This window comes from Bos grunniens, chromosome 16 (assembly GCF_055505025.1).
Source record: "Bos grunniens cultivar Pamir isolate PY7600 chromosome 16, Bosgru_T2T1.0, whole genome shotgun sequence".
In the NCBI taxonomy this organism is placed as follows: Eukaryota; Metazoa; Chordata; class Mammalia; order Artiodactyla; family Bovidae; genus Bos; species Bos grunniens.
In genome coordinates, this window is record NC_141180.1 from 40,293,813 (window position 1) to 40,313,537 (window position 19,725).

The 19,725-nt window shown below is 39.5% G+C and overlaps 1 protein-coding gene across 2 annotated transcripts in view; it reads left to right on the forward strand.

The window, feature by feature from the left end:
• The first annotated feature begins 11,049 nt into the window (after nucleotides 1–11,049).
• TNFSF18 (TNF superfamily member 18) overlaps nucleotides 11,050–19,725 on the forward strand; it is a 112,824-nt gene continuing 104,148 nt past the window's right edge. Inside the window, exon 1 of one of the 2 annotated variants that reach the window (XM_086344622.1) lies at nucleotides 11,050–11,287. The gene's annotated coding sequence lies outside the window, so the exon portion shown is untranslated. The remainder of the gene's footprint in view (nucleotides 11,288–19,725) is intronic. The other variant, XM_086344623.1, reaches the window with a different exon arrangement.

Sequence of the window (19,725 nt, forward strand, 5' to 3'; positions counted from 1 at the left end):
TCTTGTAGTGTTTGTATCACTTTGCTTTCACTGTAGATATCATCATCTGTTCAGGTACTTTTTGATGTCTAACTCTCTATTGCTATTGTCTATGTTCTAAATTTATAGTTAAGATCTCATTATAGATGATTAATGAATATTTATTAACAGATATCAAAGCCTGTAAGAGAGATTTACTCAACCTGATAAAGAGCCAAAGAGAGGAAGAAAGCATGATATTGTTCTGATGTAGTGTACATAAGTCTTCAAGAGTTTCACACACTGAAAATCATAATTTCTCTATGCCTTATTATTCATTTCCTCAAACCAGAGAAAGTGTTAGGAAACCCAATATTCTTCTGATATATTCTTCATACAGATTAAGGTTTTGAGTAAAGAAGACCTTTAGGATCAAGCAGTACCTGTCCTCTTTAGCATTTTACTTGAGAGGAAATATCACTAGAATATGAGCCAGACTATCGGTTGAATTCCTGACATGGATATTCCAGGAAGATTAATGCAGTGATTAATTGTGAGTTAATACCTTCTTGCTTTGCACATACTGTCAGTGACCATCCTCCTCCTACCCCCACCATTGTCACCTATAAAATGAAAATTAGAGAGATCATGAAAATTAGAGAGATCTCTCTCATGAAAATTAGAGAGATCAAGGTAGACTTCATATAGAAATCTAAAGGCTTCGTTTATTCTGTCCGACAATAATTTTTTTCCCTTAAAATACTCAACACATTGTATTTCACTGTATTTATCTGCCACACAGAATTATAAGCACCTCAGCTTAAAGGGTTGGGTTTTATTTAGTCCTAGTGACTTCACTTTCACTTTTCACTTTCATGCATTGGAGAAGGAAATGGCAACCCACTCCAGTGTTCCTGCCTGGAGAATCTCAGGGATGGGAGAGCCTGGTGGGCTGCCGTCTATAGGGTCGCACAGAGTCAGACACGACTGAAGTGACTTAGCAGCAGTAGACCTATCGTAGGTGTTTAATAATTTGAATAAAAAGTACAGAGTAGTAAAATTTGAGACAGAAAATCAAAAGTAATAAACACTCAGTGCCAGAGTTAATACCTTCTGTTTTCCCATGACTAGGTTAGATTCTGAGAACAGGCAAATAAAAACACAGAACAGGCATTCAGGAGCTCATAGTCCAGTAGGGAAAGGAGAAAAGTAAATGATCACATGCAATATTGTTTGCAGGAGGGAGATGGAGATGGATAGGATGCTGTGGGAGCCCAGAGAACTGCTGTGTGACTTAGGAGGGAGAGTAGGAGACAGATGTTCAAGCTGATTTATTCAGGACAGGTAGTGAGTCATATGGAGAAGGGGAAGAGGTAGAAGGCATTCAAGGTAGAGGAACCTAAGCATTGGAGTTCTCCATCTTAATGGTCATATGACCTTACATGGAGCTTCCTGGTGGTGAGAATAAGCACAGAAATCTGCTTCTGTCAAGTTGACCATAGCCCTAGCACTTCTATTGGGTGTACCAGAGAGGAAAAGAGAAAGAAGAGGAGAACAGGAGGGAATAGCTGAACTGTGTTCAACTATAAGGGAGAGTCTCATATTTCTGTGTGACTGAGAAAAAGTAAGATGATGCAATCGGATCACAAGTGAACTTGTACTAGTACTTAGATGTATAAAGAAACTTAGCTTCTTTATTTTCTAATACATGACTGATCTTTATAGTCTCCTCACATCCCATCAGGAGGGGAAGGCTTTCAGCTTCCTATTTCTTGCATGATAGGCTATACTGGTTTGAACAGTGTATTTTGAATGACTGAGTCTCTTTTAGATAAATACTTTTCAAATTTCCTCTCCCCATCTCTACTCCTGCCTCCCTTCCTTCTCCACTGTCCCCCCAGCAAGGGCAACCTCAGGGCAACACAGAAGACAAATGACTGGAAATCATATAGAATTCTGTAGCATCTTACTGATCTCTTCTGGCTCCTGTCATGGGGCAGTCACTCAGTCTTTCAGGTATAACTTGTTATGTCTGACCTTTTGTAGGATATGCAAGCATCTGTGACTAGAATACACAGTCTAGGGCATTTATATGATATTTTGGGTGTGGCAATCCCTTCAATCAGACCCTGGGTCTTAGCCAATATGCTGCTCCAATTAGTACCTTAATATCAAGTCACAGGAGAAGGCAATGGCAACCCACTCCAGTACTCTTGCCTGGAAATCCCATGGACGGAGGGGCCTGGTGGGCTGCAGTCCATGGGGTTGCTAGGAGTTGGACACGACTGAGTGACTTCACTTTATTTTTTCACTTTCATGCATTGGAGAAGGAAATGGCAACCCACTCCAGTGTTCTTCCCTGGAGAATCCCAGGGACGGGGGAGCCTGGCGGGCTGCTATCTATGGGGTTTCACAGAGTCGGACACGACTGAAGCGACTTAGCAGCAGCAGCAGCATCAAGTCACATGTTTGAGTCCCAAGTACAGGCCTTGGGGGAAAAAGGAAAGATTCTTTAAGACAATCTTTCTGGGCACTCTTCACCATGATCTTCAGGCATATGCATCTGGATCTTTCTACTGGGCCCTTTCCTTGGGGGTTATCTTGAGTGGGAGAAATGAAGAAATGAAAGATCTCTCCATAGTACTTAGTCAGCTCACTTTTCTTTCCCATCATCTACCAGGACAGAAGGGGCAATTGATCTACTTCTTCCTGGCACAGATTTCTCTTATATAATATCCTTCTTCTTCTTTTTTAGTAGAAGAAGGAGTATTTCCATATATGGGAGAAACTATAATTTGAAAAGAAACTCTAAACTCTGAGTTGGCCAGGTCTGTTTCTTAATAAAGCACAAGGGGACATTGTTTTAACACTCTCACATATGATTCTAAATAGAAGGGCACAACCAGGATAAAAAAGTAACAAAATAGAAAAGCGTTCTGGAATGGCAGAGTGAGATAGTTGGTGAAACTCTCTACTCACAAAAACAGAAGATACTGGCAAAACAACTAAAATCATTTTGTAACTTTAGAAATTAACCAAAACCACAAAACAAGCTGAAAATTGTCCACACGAGTTTAGTCCACACTAAACTTCTGTAAGGAAGCAGTAACTATGTCATTTTAACATGAGCTATTCCTAGTCCCCTTTCCTCTCCAATCAGGTAGAGGGATAGTCATGAAAAGCCAGCAGTCTTGCAGCCAATGGAGAGGAATGACCATTTCTGGAACTTGATTAAAAGACTCATCTATATAGTACCATCAATATTTTGTCTGTACTTGAAGCTACCTGGAAAATTTTCATTCCCAGGGTGTTGGGCTGTTTTAGCTCAGAGCTAGCTCAGCAACAAATAAAAGCTCTATTCCCAGGATGTTACCTGCTAGTAATCTGCTGGCAACATCATAGCTGTTGGTCTAAGGCTATGATTTCAGTTGAGACAAGAAAAGAGTATGACCAGAATTCTTACAGGAAGTCCTGGAGCTAGGTAACTAGAACTAAGGAATTCAAAAAGCTCCATACTTCTGATAATCTAGAAGACAATGTGTGTTCAGGACTTGGCCTGGGAAAGGAGAAGACTCCCGCTATTCTAGTCCACATTTGTCTTACATTTACATTCTGCACAAGCAGGAAGTTAAATCTAACACTGCTTCATAAACTGTCTGAATTTTGAAGGCATGCCTTCACACACAGATCCCTTTGGCCAAAGGTGAAAGACATGTAGACAAAGCATTTAAGAAAATCTCTGATAGATCATAGGTTGGCCACTAAACAATGCTAACTCAAGGGTGACTCCTAGGAATCCAGATTAAAAATAAAAACAAAAATTTAAAAGCCTAGGAGAGAACTCATTGGCCACATATTTCAAAATACTAGCAACAATAAGAAACTTTGGGGAGGGTGATCTGATACCATCGTTGTTATATTATTCAATATACTATCTAAAGTCTCCAGTTTCAGAATTTATGAGACATGCACAGAACAATAAAATATGGCACATATACAGGAAAAGAAAGGAAGCCAAGGAAAATGTCCCTGAAGGGGAAGTGTTGGTGGACTTAGTAGCCAATGACTTTAAATCAATCATTATAAATATGTTAAAATAACAAAATAATTAAAATAAAGCATGACAATGATATCAATTAGAGAATATCAATAGAGAGTTAAAAAAAAAACTCAGTAGACATTCTGGAGTTGAGATGTACAATTCCCAAATAAGAAATGTTTACTAGAGGTGCTAAAAAGTATAAATTTGAGCTTACTGAAGAAAGAATAAGTCAATTTGAAGATAGGTGAGTTGAAATTATCCAGTCTTAGGAACAACAACAAAAAGAATGAAGAAGAAATAAACAGCACCTCAGAGAGACTGTATCCACAGGGACACAATCAAGTATATGAACATATGCAAAATGAATATCTCAGAAGGAGAGATGAGATAAAGGGACCAAAAGAATATTTGAAGAAATAATGGCCCCAAACTTCCCAAATTTGATGAAAATCATCAATCTACACATCTTAGAAGCTTGATGAACTGTAAGATAAACTCTAAATGATCTACACAGAGACACATCATAATGAAACTTTAGAAAGACAAAGAGAATCTTGAAAGCCCAAGAGAAGTGACTCATAACATACAAGGAATTCTCATTAGAAACCATGGAGACCAGAAGATGAGGTGAGATGATATATTCAAAGTACTGAAAAAATAGACTGTCAATGAAGAATTCTATATCCAGCAAAACTATTCTTCAAAAATGAAGGAGAAATAAAGATATTCCCAGATAAACAAACTCTGAGTCAATTTGTCACTAACAGAGTTATTTAATAAAAAATACTAAAGGAAGCCCTTCAGGCTGAAATAAAAGAACACTAGATTGTAACTCAAACCCACACAAAGAAATAAAGAGCACTGGAAAAGGTAAGTACATAGCTAACTATAAAAGACAATATAAACATATTTTTTGTTTTTATACTTTTTTCTTTTATATTATTTAAAAGACAGCCACATAAGGAAATAAGTATAAAACTATTTTATTTGGAATGTGTAAATATTATCACTTCTTGGTCTTTTGGCTAAGATCAAGTGTGGAATGTGTATACGTATAATTTGTATAAAAGAAAGAATAAAGAAAGGGAAATAAATAAGCATAAAGAAAGGGAAAAGGAGCAGAGGTATTTTGGAGCAAAATACCATTGAAATAAAGTTAGTATTAGCTTGATCTAGGTTGTCTTAAATTAGTTTATGTCCTGCTGAAGCAAGCACGTATCGTTTTAAATTTGAATGCTAATTTTAATCCCTATGACACCCACTATTAAAATAACTTAAAAATACAGAAACAATAGGAGACTCAAAATGATATAGTAGAAGGTATGTATTTAACACAAAAGAAGGCAGTTACAGAGGAAAAGAGGAACAGAAAGACATAAAACATATAAAAAATAGGTAGCAAAATGGCAGACATAAATCCTACCTTATCAGTAATTACAATAAGTAGATTAAACACTTCAATCAAAAGGCATAGGTTGACAGAATATTTAAGAAAACATAATTGATTTATGTATTATGTATAAGAAATGTGTTTTAGATTCAAATCAAATAGGTTTGAAAGTTAAAAAATGGAAAACAATATACAAAGCAAAGACAAGCTAAAAGAGAGCTGGGATGGCTATATAATATTGGACAAGTAAGATTTTAAGACAAAACTTGTTACTGAAAAAAAGGACATTTTAGAGTAAAATCATCAATCTATTAAGAAGACATCACAAAGAGTAAAACACTCAGGAATAAATGTAAGAAAAGAAGTACAGGAATAAATCTAACAAGAAGTACAAGACTTGTACATTGAAAACTACAAAACATTGTTGAAAAAGCTGTAAACATTTAGATAAATGGAAAGACATCCTATGTTTATATATTGGAAGAATTAATAGTGTTACAATGGCAATATAAAAATGGGGACCATCAATATTTGTATTGATCCACAGATTCATTACAATCCCTATCAAAATCCCAGATTCCTCATTGCAGAAATTGGCAAGGTGATGTGAACATTTTATGGAAATAAAAGGGTTAGAATATTGCCAAAAGAATCTTGTAAAAAAAGAACAAAATTGGAAAACTCATACTTTCCTGCTTCAAAATTTACTTCAAAGTTACAGTAATCAAGATAGTATGGTACTGGTATAAGAAAAGAAATATTGATTTATTATAATTGAGAGTCCAGATATTAGCTCTTATGTTTATGATCAGTGATTTTTTTCTTTAAGAAAGGTGCCAAAATAATTCAGTGGGAATATATAATCTCTTCAACAAATGGTTCTGGGACACCTGAATATTCACATGGAACAGTGTAAAGCTCGATCTCAGCCTCACATTGTTATAAAAAATGAACTCAGAGTGGATCATAGAGTTAAATATGAGCTAAAACTATAAAGCTTGTAGAAAAAAACTTAGAAGTAATTCTGTGACCTTGTGTTAGACAACGTTTTCTTAGATATGACACCAAAAACCATAAATAACAGAAGAAAAAGAAGATAAATGGGATTTCATTAAAATTAAAAACATTTACTTCAAAGGACATGATCAAGAGAATGAGGACATCCCACAGACTGAAAGAAAATATAAATTATATCTCTGCTAAAGGATTTGTGTCCAGAATATATTTTTAATAAAGCTTACAACATAATAATAAAAAGAGAAATAAACTCCCTAATGAAAAGAGAAACCAATTATAAAAGAGCACAGGATTTGGATAGACATTTCTTCAATAATAATATACTAATAACCAACAAAAATATGAAAAGATGCTTGACATCAGTAGTCATCAGGTAAATGTCAATCAAAACTATAATCACTTCATACCCACTGTACTGTGAAGTTGCTCAGTCGTGTCCGACTCTTTGCGACCCCATGGACCATAGCCTACCAGGCTCCTCCATCCATGGGATTTTCCAGGCAAGAATACTGGAGTGGGTTGCCATTTCCTTCTCCAGAGACCTTCCCAATCCAGGGATTGAACCTGGGTCTCCCACATGGTAAGCAAACGCTTTTACTGTCTGAGCCAACAGGGAAGCCATACTCCCTAGGATGGTGAAATTAAAAAAGACAAATAATAGCAAATGTTTTGCTAACAGGAATGTAAAATGGTGTACCTATTTTGGAAAACAATTTGATAGTTCCTCATATTATTAATCAGAGTTACAATACAGCCCAGCCATTTTGTTCTTAGATATAGACCCAAGGGAAATGAAGAAGGAAGACATGTGTCCTCACAAAAATGCATTCACGAATGCTCATAACAGCCAAAAAGTGGAAACAACTCAAATGTTCTTCAACTGATGAATGGATAAACAAATGTGGTATATCCATAGTGTAATATATTTAGCCAGAAAAAGGAATGAAGTACTGATATATGCTATAAAGTGGAAGAATCTTAAATAAGCATTAAAAGAGCTAATCACAAAAGACCAAATACTGTATGATACCATTTATGTAATGTCTCCCTATAAAAAGCCAGAATCCAGTTCAAGAGGTAACGTGTTTATTTGGGATCAAAGAATTGCAATTCGAGGTACATAGATTTAGGTAAAAACCCAAATGGTATTCTGATTACAGGCTAGGGCATCAGAGTTTTTATGTGGAAAAGAGAGGAAGATAAGGTTTTTTAAGTTTGCAAATTTTATTTTTTATTTATTAAAAAAAATTATAGTGTTTTAAAAAAGTTAACTGGTGCAAGATGAGGTAATTAATCAAAGTAAAGTCTTATTTGGTAAAAGATGATTTGTACTTTGTTGATTGGTCAGGTGAAAGGCACTAAGCAAAAGTTCATTTTTATCAGTCCTTTCAAGGATATTCTTGTTCTTGCTGATTCTTGGAACATTGGTGCTCTGGTCTAGTTCAGAGTTTCAGAAAACAGGATGTACAACGCAGGTCTTCTGGAATGGCTCCTCCAGCTCTACTTTAAATAGCTCTGCTTATATTGTGTGGTTTAGTCACCAAGTCATGTCTGACTCTTGTGACCCGTCAGGCTCCTTTGTCCATGGGATTTTCCAGGCAAGAATACTGGAATGGTTTGCCATTTCCTTCTCCAAAAGTGAAAGTTGCTCAGTCGTGTCCGACTCTTTGTGACCTGAATTCTCCAGGCCAGGCTACTGGAGTGAGTAGCCTTTCCATTCTCCAGGGGATCTTCCCAACCCAGGGGTCGAACACAGGCCTCCCACATTGCAGGTGGATTCTTCACCAGCTGAGCCACAAGGGAAGCCCATTGTATGTATTGTGTATATTGTGTAGTAGGATGAAGATGGTGTGAAATGAGATTTTGGTGGTGGTTGCACAATTCTGTACTATACAAAAGACCACAAAGCTGTGTACTTTAAACTAGTGGATTTTATGGTATGTGAATTATATATCAATCATGAGAAATGCTGGGCTGGAAGAAGCACAAGCTGGAATCAAGATTGCCAGGAGAAATATCAATAACCTCAGATATGCAGATGACACCACCCTTATGGCAGAAAGTGAAGAGGAACTCAAAAGCCTCTTGATGAAAGTGAAAGTGGAGAGTGAAAAAGTTGGCTTAAAGCTCAACATTCAGAAAACGAAGATCATGGCATCCGGTCCCATCACTTCATGGGAAATAGATGGGGAAACAGTGGAAACAGTGTCAGACTGTATTTTTTTGGGCTCCAAAATCACTGCAGATGGTGACTGCACCCATGAAATTAAAGGATGCTTACTCCTTGGAAGGAAAGTTATGACCAACCTAGATAGCATATTCAAAAGCAGAGACATTACTTTGCCAACAAAGGTCCGTCTAGTCAAGGCTATGGTTTTTCCAGTAGTCATGTATGGATGTGAAAACTGAGCGTGGAAGAATTGATGCTTTTGAACTGTGGTGTTGGAGAAGACTCTTGAGAGTCCCTTGGACTGCAAGGAGATCCAACCAGTCCATCCTAAAGGAGATCAGCCCTGGGATTTCTTTGGAGGGAATGATGTTGAAGCTGAAACTCCAGTACTTTGGCCACCTCGTGTGAAGAGTTGACTCATTGGAAAAGACTCTGATGCTGGGAGGGATTGGGGGCAGGAGGAGAAGGGGACGACTGAGGATGAGATGGCTGGATAGCATCACTGACTCGATGGACGTGAGTTTGAGCGAACTCCAGGAGTTTGTGATAGACAGGGAGGCCTGGCGTGCTGCGATTCATGGGGTTGCAAAGAGTTGGACATGACTGAGCAACTGAACTGAATTGAAAGTTAAGAGAAAGAGATAAGTGTGTCACAAAAATGTGATAGATTGTAGGGGGGGAGTCATGAAATCCCAAGCCATCATCTCAGAGATACACAATTCAAATATTCGTAAACATATTTTAGGTGACCCAGTTTCCAGATCTTTTCAATTAGGAACAAGTTGAGACAATCAAATGCAATTAATTAGGGTTCTAGCAGCTGCAGCAGAGAGGAGCCAGGGACATGTGTATGAAATTAAGATCTCATCTGAGAAATCTGAGTGTAAGAAATTGTAAATTTCCCCTTTTAACTACTGGGAAATTATAAAGGCATTATAAATCCCTTCTTAAGAAATGTACAAGTGACAGTAAACTACTATACATTTAAGTACAGCGGTAGGTTGGGCAGGATAAAGTTAAGGCTAGAGGAAATGGCAACTCACTCCAGTACTCGTGCCTGGAAAATCCCACGGACGAAGGAGCCTGGTAGGCTACCGTCCATGGGGTCTCGAAGAGTCTGACATGACTAAGTGACTTCACTTTCACTTTTCATTTTCATGCATTGGAGAAGGAAATGGCAACCCACTCCAGTGTTCTTGCCTAGAGAATCCCAGGGACAGGGGAGCCTGGTCGCTGCCATCTATGGGGTGGCACAGAGTCGGACATGAGCGAAGCGATTTAGCAGCAGCAGCAATAGAGCAAATTTGAAGATAAAAGGTACTATCCCCAAAGACAATATTAAAAGTCATGTCTTTTCCTATTGTGTGTGTGTGTTAGTTGCTCCAGCACATCCAACCCTTTGCAACCCCGTGGACTGTAACCTGCCAGGCTCCTTCGTCTGGAGTTTTCTAGGCAAGAATGCTGGAGGGGGTTGCCCTGCCCTCCTCCAGGGGATCTTCCTGACCCAGAGATCAAACCCAGATCTACATTGCAGGCAGGTTCTTTACTGTCTCAGTGACCAGGGAAGCCCAACTTTCCTATTGATTCTTATTAAAAAAATCTTCTTTACACTTAACATTCTTTACTATAAAAATTTCAGTTTCATGTAAATGGAATCAAACAATACGTATGTAGCCTTTTGTGTCATTATTTCACTTAGCATAATATTTTCAAGGTTCATCTGTATTTTAGCATATATTGGAATTTCATCCCCTTGGAAGCCCGGATAATATTCCATTGTGCATGTATACACTGTATTTTGTTTATCCATGAATTTGCTTATGGACATTTGAACTGTTTCCATTTTCTGGTCATTGTGCATAAAGCTGCCATGAAAATTGGTACACAAGCATCTGTTTGAATATCCGCTTTCAATTCTTTGGGGTATATATTTAGAAGTAGAATTGTTGGATAATATGGTAATTCTATGGTTAACTTTTTGAGGAACTGTCAAACTGTGTTCCCACACCACCTGCACCATTTTACATTCTCACCAGGAAGGCACAAGGCTTACAATTCTTCCATATCCTTGCTGTACGATCAGGCTGTCAAGATGGCTATTCCCTTGCTCTCTGTACACCCCCTGCCTGACCAGTGTCTTCTTTATTTACAGGCTACTCCCCTGACTGACCTCCCTACATACTTGCCCCTGCTGCTGCTGCTAAGTTGCTTCAGTCGTGTCCGACTCTGTGCGACCCCGTAGATGGCAGCCCACTAGGCTCCTCCGTCCCTGGGATTCTCCAGGCAAGAATTCTGGAGTGGGTTGCCATTTCCTTCTCCAATGCATGAAAGTGAAAAGTGAAAGTGAAGTCCCCAGCTAATGATTTGTTTAACTTTAGCTGCCATGATAGTTTATTAAAGGGGCGGTGAGAGGCATGCCCCTTTGCTGGTTTCCCTGGTAACCAATGACCCAACCAGATGTCAATTCCCCTTATAAACAGTACACCACCCCCACCCCTCTCCCTTCAGCAGAAGCCTGTTGCTGTGTCCCGCCTGTCTGCTGCAGGCTCTTGCTCCAGGCATATAAGTTTCTCCATCCATGAAATCGCTAATGTCTCTGTCACTGACTCCGGGTTCTTTCTTTGGTCGCAGGATAGGCAAGTAGGCTTGCAGGCTTGTGGGGTGCAGCCCAACAACTGGCAGTGCCGGCAAGGAGATGGAGAAAACTCCTGTAAGTGCTGAGACATTGGTTGGGTAACGCAAAGTTTTGGGGGCTATTCACTAACATTTGGGGCCAAAAGTTGTGTGGGAAATCTGTCTACCAGTGTGTGGGGTCCTGTGGTGTCTGTCCTTGATGAATGGGGGCCTCCAAGGGAGTATGGAGGACTCATAGACAACCCCTAAGGCCACTGCAGAAACATTGGCTGGCTTTTTGGTTGAGGGGAAAAAGTGGCCCCAGCTGTGGGCTGGCCATTGCTCTTTATATTAAGAAGGGTCACAGAGGCTGAGCTAACAGCAGAGGTGAAGATTAACTAAATGCTAGTTCTTGGTCCTCTGAAAGCGAGGTGAATGAATATGTTTTATTGTCCATTACTTTTTTTTTTGTTTAAACTGTAAAAAATTTCTGTAAATTCCAAGATGGGACTCTTTTTTGATATTCTAAAATTGGTTTTTGTATGTGTCTTTAGAGGAAATTACCTATCTAGATGGAATTGGTATTTCTCTTCTTGAGCCTTTGAGATGTAAATAATCTACTTGGGCTCTCAGAAATTTAATCCCTGAGAGTAAAGGAAAAAAAAAGTCCTTTTAAAACTCTGTAAGAATAATTGTATTTTGGGTGTGTCTGTCTAAAATAATCTCTCCAGATTCTGGTAACTTGAAACCAAACTAAGTTAAATAAAGAGAATTGACTATTTGGGTCATTTCGAGTAGTATAAAAAGTTGGAACATTAATTTGTAGTGTAGGTTTATCTGCCTTTACTTTCTTAGGAAACTAAAGCGTAAGTTTTCCAAATAGTAAATGCAGGTATGACAAACAGTGTACAATCACTTGCTTCTTGGTTTTTGCCAGATTAAGATTTTTAAGGGTTAGGATGATGATCAGTCATAATTCTAATTATTATAACAACCACATTTCTTTATTGATTGCATTGTAATCAGATGTTTAACTATGTCTTTTGAAGTCTTTTGTCATTTATAGACAGTTATGGTTGTACTCTTGATGCTGTTGCAAACATGCTTCATCTTTTTTTTTTGGTTCTCTTTTTTAATGTACATAATTACAGAATTCAGACATGAAATTTATGCATGGAGTTTTCCATTTTTAATATTTGGTTAAACAAAATACATCATTTGTAAAAAAAAAAAAAAAAAAACCAGCACAAGGCCAACAAAATGGAATAAAAACAAGAAAAACAAAAAGCCTACGGTTGCCCCTTACTGGGCATCAGGGTCAGGCCTGCCTCCTTCACTAAAGGAAGTGCAGCTTTTTGCCCTGGGACATCAATATGGTCCCTGTTCCTAAGCACCAGAATTGGATATGAACAAAGAAACCAGTCCTGACATGTTTAAGCATAAAAGTGCCTCACCTTTAAGAAGATTCACAGGAAGGACCTTTTTTTTTTTTTTTTTTTTTAAATTTGGTTGCACCAGATCTTAACTGTGGTCTGTGGGATCTAGTTCTCTGACCAGGGATTGAGCCCAGGTTCACTGCACTGGGAGCTGGAATTTTAGTCACTAAACCACCAGGGAAGCTCCAGGAAGGACCTTTTGACAAGGACAAGTCTCTGATAAATTTCAGATCATACTGCTGAACTGAGTAAGAAATTAAAGAATTTAAGTGAGATTTCTTGGCTTTATACAACAAAGAATTCAAAAGCAAGCCAGAGGAAGGTGAAGGTGAGTTTATTTAGAGAGCTACACACTGCATAGGCAGAATGTGGACCATCTCAGAAAGTGAGAGCCTCCCCAGGGCCTGGAGTCCTAGGTTTCTATGGATTAAGTAATTTCATAGGCTAACGGGTGGAAGAAAGATTCCTGCTATTTTGGGCAAAGGTGGGGATTTCTCAGGAATTGAATCACTGTCCACTTTTGGGCTTTAGATAGTCCACCTCAGAACTGTCATGCATAAGCAGGAGTGATTTTTAGTTATACAGTGAAGGTACAGTGAGCTAAAGATCAATGATCAGACTATTCACAAAGCCACTTTGGTTTCTTTATCACATACCAACTGCTACGCCCCTTCTTCATTATCTAGTGTTTGTGTCCTAACCCCTTTCCCTCTTGCCTCATTCCCCCCGTGGATATTTTTTTCCTGTCCCTATGGGAAGCAGAAGGACAATGTCTGTCTTCTGTAGCTGCCTCAGGGCTGGGCAGTGGTGTTGACACTGCCTATCAGGGAGTACAAAATCTGGATGCCTGGTGTAGGGGCATCCAGAGGCAGGGCAGCTTCTTTAAGTCAGAGGGTGCTCTGGGCTGAAATCCTTGCATAGCCATCGTTTTGATGTGAAACTGTTGTAACCTAGAAGACATGAACTTTACCAAGAGGTTAAAGAGGCAGGGTCAAAGAGGACAAGTTGGAGTATGGCCATTACTGGGCCCGGGAGGAGCAGTAACTGGGTAAGGCTAGGGAGGATGCTTTTAATGGTGGGCCAGACAGCACCAGCATCTGACCCTGGTGGCAGTGGTGTACCCATGATGCTTGTTCATAAATCTTTTTGAGGTCCATCTCCATCTGGCCTGAATTGTTGATGTTGGTACAGCAGGTTTTATTTACGACCATACAGACACCACCCTGCTCAGCCAACAAGTAGTCCAATGGCAATCTATTGTCCATAATAGACTGGACAGCTTAACCACTCACTTAACGGGAGTTTAAAGAAGCTGAAAGTCTATTTAGGGCATATCCAGTGGTCATGGCTAGGTCCTCTAAAGTGTTGGTTAGATTTTCTAGGATCACCTCATGGTAGGCAAAGCCTCTCTATGGAGTGGCCAATCCCTTTGCCAGTCCTATTCCTGCCCTCATATTAATCCAGTGGCCCACCTCAGATGGTATTGAGTTTATCCTGTATGGCTATTTCAACTTAGCTCAAGCTGACAATGTGGGAGACCAATTTGTGGGTCTGTTTTTTTGTTTTTCTTAGTTTAAATGTTTTATTATCAAAGTAACATATTTTAGTTGTTAAAAAATTGGAAAGTAATTTGTAGGCTTCTTCATCAAACAAGACCCAAAGTCAAAAAGGGCTTCCCATAGGTCATTTCAAATGGGCTTAGTTTTAAAATTCCCTTTGGCACCGTCCTGTTCCACAGAAGGGCTATAGGGAGGAGGGAGATGATGCAAATTTCTGAAGTCTCTTGGCACAGCTAAACAGTTTGCGGTTGTTGTTGTTTTTTTTTTTTTTACCTTGCCTGAGGCCTCCAGGAAGAGTGGAGGTGGTAATTAATACCTAGAGCTGAGGAAACCTGTTGGGTCATCCTGGCAGTGAAAGAAGCTCCATTATCACTCTGTAAGCTTTTGGGGAACCAGAATCTCAGAATTATCTCTTTAAGCAGAAATTTGGATATTGCTATTGCCTTTGCAGTTCTGGAAGGGAAAGCTTCTATCCACCCTGTAAAGGGGTCTATGAATACCAATAAGTATTCCATCCCCTACATGAGGGCATTTAGATCTATTTGCCAATCTTCCCCTGGATAGGTTCCCCAATGTTGTATGGGCTGAGTTAGGGGTGGAGGTATGTGGTGGCTTCCTGGGTACAAGGCGAGTTACCAAAATGACTAGGGAGTCCTGCCTGAAATGGGAGGAATCTTGGAAGTGCTTAATAATTTTCCACTGCTTAGCCTCAGGAATGAGAAGCTCGTTATCTTTTGTCAGCCACCCTAAATAGTCTCTTTTCACTCCCCAACATTCAGCCCATTTGATTTTTGTAGGTGTATAAGATGGTACAATAAAGGACAGAAATGGTATGGACCTAACAGAAGCAGAAGATATTAAGAAGAGGTGACAAGAATACACAGAAGAACTGTACAAAAAAGATCTTCATGACCCAGATAATCACGATGGTGTGATCACTCACCGAGAGCCAGACATCCTGGAATGTGAAGTCAAGTGAGCCTTAGGAAGCATCACTACAAACAAAGCTAGTGGAGGTGATGGAATTCCAGTTGAGCTATTTCAAATCCTGAAAGATGATGCTGTGAAAGTGCTGCACTCAATATGCCAGCAAATTTGGAAACCTCAGCAGTGGCCACAGGACTGGAAAAGGTCAGTTTTCATTCCAATGCCAAAGAAAGGCAATGCCAAAGAATGCTCAAACTACCGCACAATTGCACTCATCTCACATGCTTAAAGTAATGCTCAAAATTCTCCAAGCCAGGCTTCAAGAGTATGTGAACCGTAAACTTCCAGATGTTCAAGCTGATTTTAGAAAAGGCAGAGGAACCAGAGATCAAATTGCCAGCATCCGTTGGATCATTGAAAAAGTTTTCTCCAGAAAAACATCTATTTCTGCTTTATTGACTATGCCAAAGCCTTTGACTATGTGGATCACAATGAACTGGAAAATTCTTCAAGAGATGGGAATATCAGACCACCTTACCTGCCTCCTGAGAAATCTGTATGCAGGTCAGGAAGCAACAGTTAGAACTGGACATGGAACAACAGACTGATTCCAAATCAGGAAAGGAGTACATCAAGGCTGTATATTGTCACCCTGCTTATTTAACTTACATGCAGAGTACATCATGTAAAATGCCAAGCTGGATGAAGCACAAGCTGGAATCAAGATTGCCAGGAGAAGTATCAATAACCTCAGGTATGCAGATGACGACACACTTATGGCAGAAAGCAAAGAAGAACTAAAGAGCCTCTTGATGAAAGTGAAAGAGGAGAGTGAAAAAGTTGGCTTAAAACTCAACATTCAGAAAACTAAGATCATGGCATCTGGTCCCATCACTTCATGGCAAATAAATGGGGAAACAATGGAAACAGTGAGAGACTTTATTTTTGGGGGGCTCCAAAATCACTGCAGATGGTGACTGCAGCCATGAAATTGAAAGTCGCTTGCTCCTTGGAAGAAAAGCTATGATAACCTAGACAGCATATTGAAAAGCAGAGACATTACTTTGCCATCAAAGGTCCATCTAGTCAAGGCTATGATGTGAGAGTTGGACTATAAAGAAAGCTGAGCAGCGAAGAATTGATGCTTTTGAACTGTGGTGTTGGAAAGAATCTTGAGAGTCCCTTGGACAGCAAGGAGATCCAACTGGTCCATCCTAAAGGAAATCAGTCCTGAATATTCAATGGAAAGGACTGATCCTGAAGCTGAAACTCCAATACTTTGGCCACCTGATGTGAAGAACTGGCTTATTTGAAAAGACCCTGATGCTGGGAAAGATTGAAGGCAGGAGGAGAAGGGGACAATAGAGGATGAGATGGTTGGATGTTATCACCTACTGAATGGACATGAGTTTGAGTAAACTCTGGGAGTTGGTGATGGACAGGGATGCCTGGTGTGCTGTGGTCCATGGGGTCACAAAGAGTCAGACATGACTGAGTGACTGAACTGACTGACTGAAGATAGCACCATTGGGCAGGGTGGGGTGTCAGGTAGGAGAGCTCTGGCTGGGGTAGGGCTGGCTATTCTTGGGCTGAAGTCTAAGTACCCCTGCAGCCAGAACATTTCCCCTTATAAGGGATGTACTGCCCCTTTGGCCTCTGTAGGGAATGACTTCAACCTCCTTTGGAAGCTGGGCTGTTTCTAGAAGTTCTAGAACTTCTGTCTAATGTTTCATAAGGGTCCCTTTGGCTGTTAATAGTCCCCTTTCTTTCTTAGCTGGAGTGCTGTGGTCAAGGCAACTGACTTGGCCTCTTGGGTGGAAGTGTGAGAGGGCAGAACTCCAGGCTCAGCTGACTTGGCACAACCAGCCTTTCTTACCCCTTCATGTATAAATCTGCTTCCGTGGGTAAACCATTCTGCATCAGGATTGGTCAGGGGCTCATCCTTGAGGTCAGGCCTCCTGGAATAATCTTGTTCAATAGTCTCCACATAGGAGTGAACAAGGGACCCTTGGGGTGGGTGGTCCGGCATTAGAGTAGCTGGGTTCAGACTATGCAAACCTTAAGAGTTACACCTGGGGTGTCATGTAAGAGAGACTGGTACTTAAGCAAACATGCAGCCGTCAGCTACTGCTGTCCGTTTGCTTCTAGGGTTCCTTATTCCTGGTGAGGAGTTAGGACTTCTGGTGATTGTCCCACCTCTTCTACTAGCAGAGCAGTGGCAGCCACTACCCTAAGACACCCTGGTCATCCAGTGACTAATTGATCAAGTTGTTCTGAGAAATAAACTATCAGTCTAGGGAGATACCTGAATTTTGGGGTTGAGGACACCCAGGGCTACCTCTTGTCTCTCAGCTATATAGAGGGTAAAGGGTTTTTTTCTAAGTTTGGGAGATCTAATGCAAGGGCAGTCCCTAATTTTTGTTTTACAGGCTAGGAATGCCCATTTCATCCCAGTTGAGGGGTTTGCAGTGTATCGTTTTAGGGCCTCATGGGCTTTGCTGTGAGCTAGAATCTAGGTATCCTGATCCTACAAGAAATGCCATCCCCAGAAATGTCCTCAGTTGCCTTTTATTTGGGAGTGGGGCTTAAGGATTATGATGACTTCCTTTTGGTTCTGGGCTAGAGACGTCATTCCAGGGGTGAGCCCACATCCCAGATATATAACCTATTGGGTGGAAATCTGGGCCTTGTGAGGAAAGACTCAATATCCTCATTCCCTCAGGAAGTCAAGGACCTGAATGGTGTGTTTGTTTATTTTATTGAAGTACAGTTGATTTACAATGTTGTATTAGTTTCATGTGTACAGCAAAGTGATTCAGATATATCTACCTCTATATATATATATATATATATATATATATTCTTTCCTAGATTCTTTTCCCTTATAGGTTATTACAAAATATTGAGTATAGTAACCTGTGCTATACAGTAGGTCCTTGTTTATCTGTTTTATGTATAGTAGTGTGTATATGTTAATCCCATCCTCCTCTAGTTTATCCCTCCTCCACCTTCCCCTTTGGCAACCATATGTTTGTTTCATGTGGCTGTGGATATATTTCTGTTTTGTAAATAAGTACACTTGTATCATTTTTTTTAGATTTCACATACAGGGAATATCATATGACATTTGTCTTTGTCTGACTTCATTTAGTATGATAATCTCTAGGTCCATCCCTGTTGCTACAAATGGCATTATTTCATTCTTTTTTAAAAAAATAATTATTTTGGCTGTGCTGGGTCTTCCTTGCTTTGTGTGGGATTTTTCTAGTTGCAGAGAGCTTGGACTATTCTTCATTGTGGTATATGGGCTTCTTATTGCTGTGACTTCTCTTGTTGCAGAGCACAGGATCTAGGTGTGTGAGCTTCGGTGGTTGTGGTGCTCAGGCTTTGTTGCTCCGAGGCATGTGGAATCTTTCCAGTCCAGGGATTGAACCCATGTCCTCTGCACTGGCAGGTGGATTCTTATCTATTGCCCCACCAGGGAAGTCCATTTCATTCTTTTTAAGAGCTAATATTCAGTTGTGTATTGATACCACATCTTCTTTACCCATCCATCTGTCATGGGACATTTAGGTTGCTTCCATGTCTTGGATCTTATAAATAGTGCTGCTACGAATATTTGGGTGCATATATCTTTTTTAGTTAAAGTATTCTGTGGATATAGGCTTAGGAATGGGATTTCACGATGATATAGTAACTCTTTTAGTTTCTTTTAAGGAACCTCCATACTGTTCTCCATGGTAGATATACCAATTTACAATCCCACCATCGGTGTAGGAGGGTTTCTTTTTTCCACACCCTCTCTAGCACTTATTTGTTGACTTTTTGATGATTACCATTCTGACTGGTGTGAGGTGGTACCTCATTGTAGTTTTGGTTTGCATTTCTCTATTAATTAGGGATTCTGAGCATCTTTTCTTTTCTTTTTTTTTTTTTTTTGCCATCTGTATATCTTCTTTGGAGAAATGTCTACTTAGATCTATTTTTTAAATTGGATTTTTAAAATATATTGAGCTGTGTGCCTATTTGTATATTTTGGATATTAATCCCTTGTGGGTCACATTGTTTGAAAATATTTTCTCTCACTCTGTAGGTTGTCTTTTCATTTTATTTATGGTTTCCTTTGCTATGCAAAAACTTTTAAGTTTACTTAGGTCCTATTTTTAAATTTATCTTATTTCTATTTCTCTAGGAGATGGATCCAAACAGATATTGCTGTGATTTTGTCAAAGTGTGTTCTGCCTATTTTTTCTTTTAGGAGTTTTATAGTATCTGGTCTTACATTTAGGTCTTTAGTCTATTTTGAGTTTGTTTTTGTGTATGGTGTTAGAGGATATTCTAATTTCATTCTTTATTATCCAGTTTTCCCAGTACCACTTAATGTAGACTGTCTATTCCCTACTGTCTATTCTTGCTTTCTTTGTCATAGATTAATTGAATGTAGATATGTGGATTTATTTCTGGGCTTTCTATCCTGTTTCATAGATCTATTTTTCTGTTTTTGTGAGAGTGCCATACTTTCTGATTACTGTAGCTTTGTAGTATGGTCTGCAGTCAGGGATCCTGATTGCTGCAGCTTTGTTTTTCTTAAGATTGATTTGGCTATTTGGAGT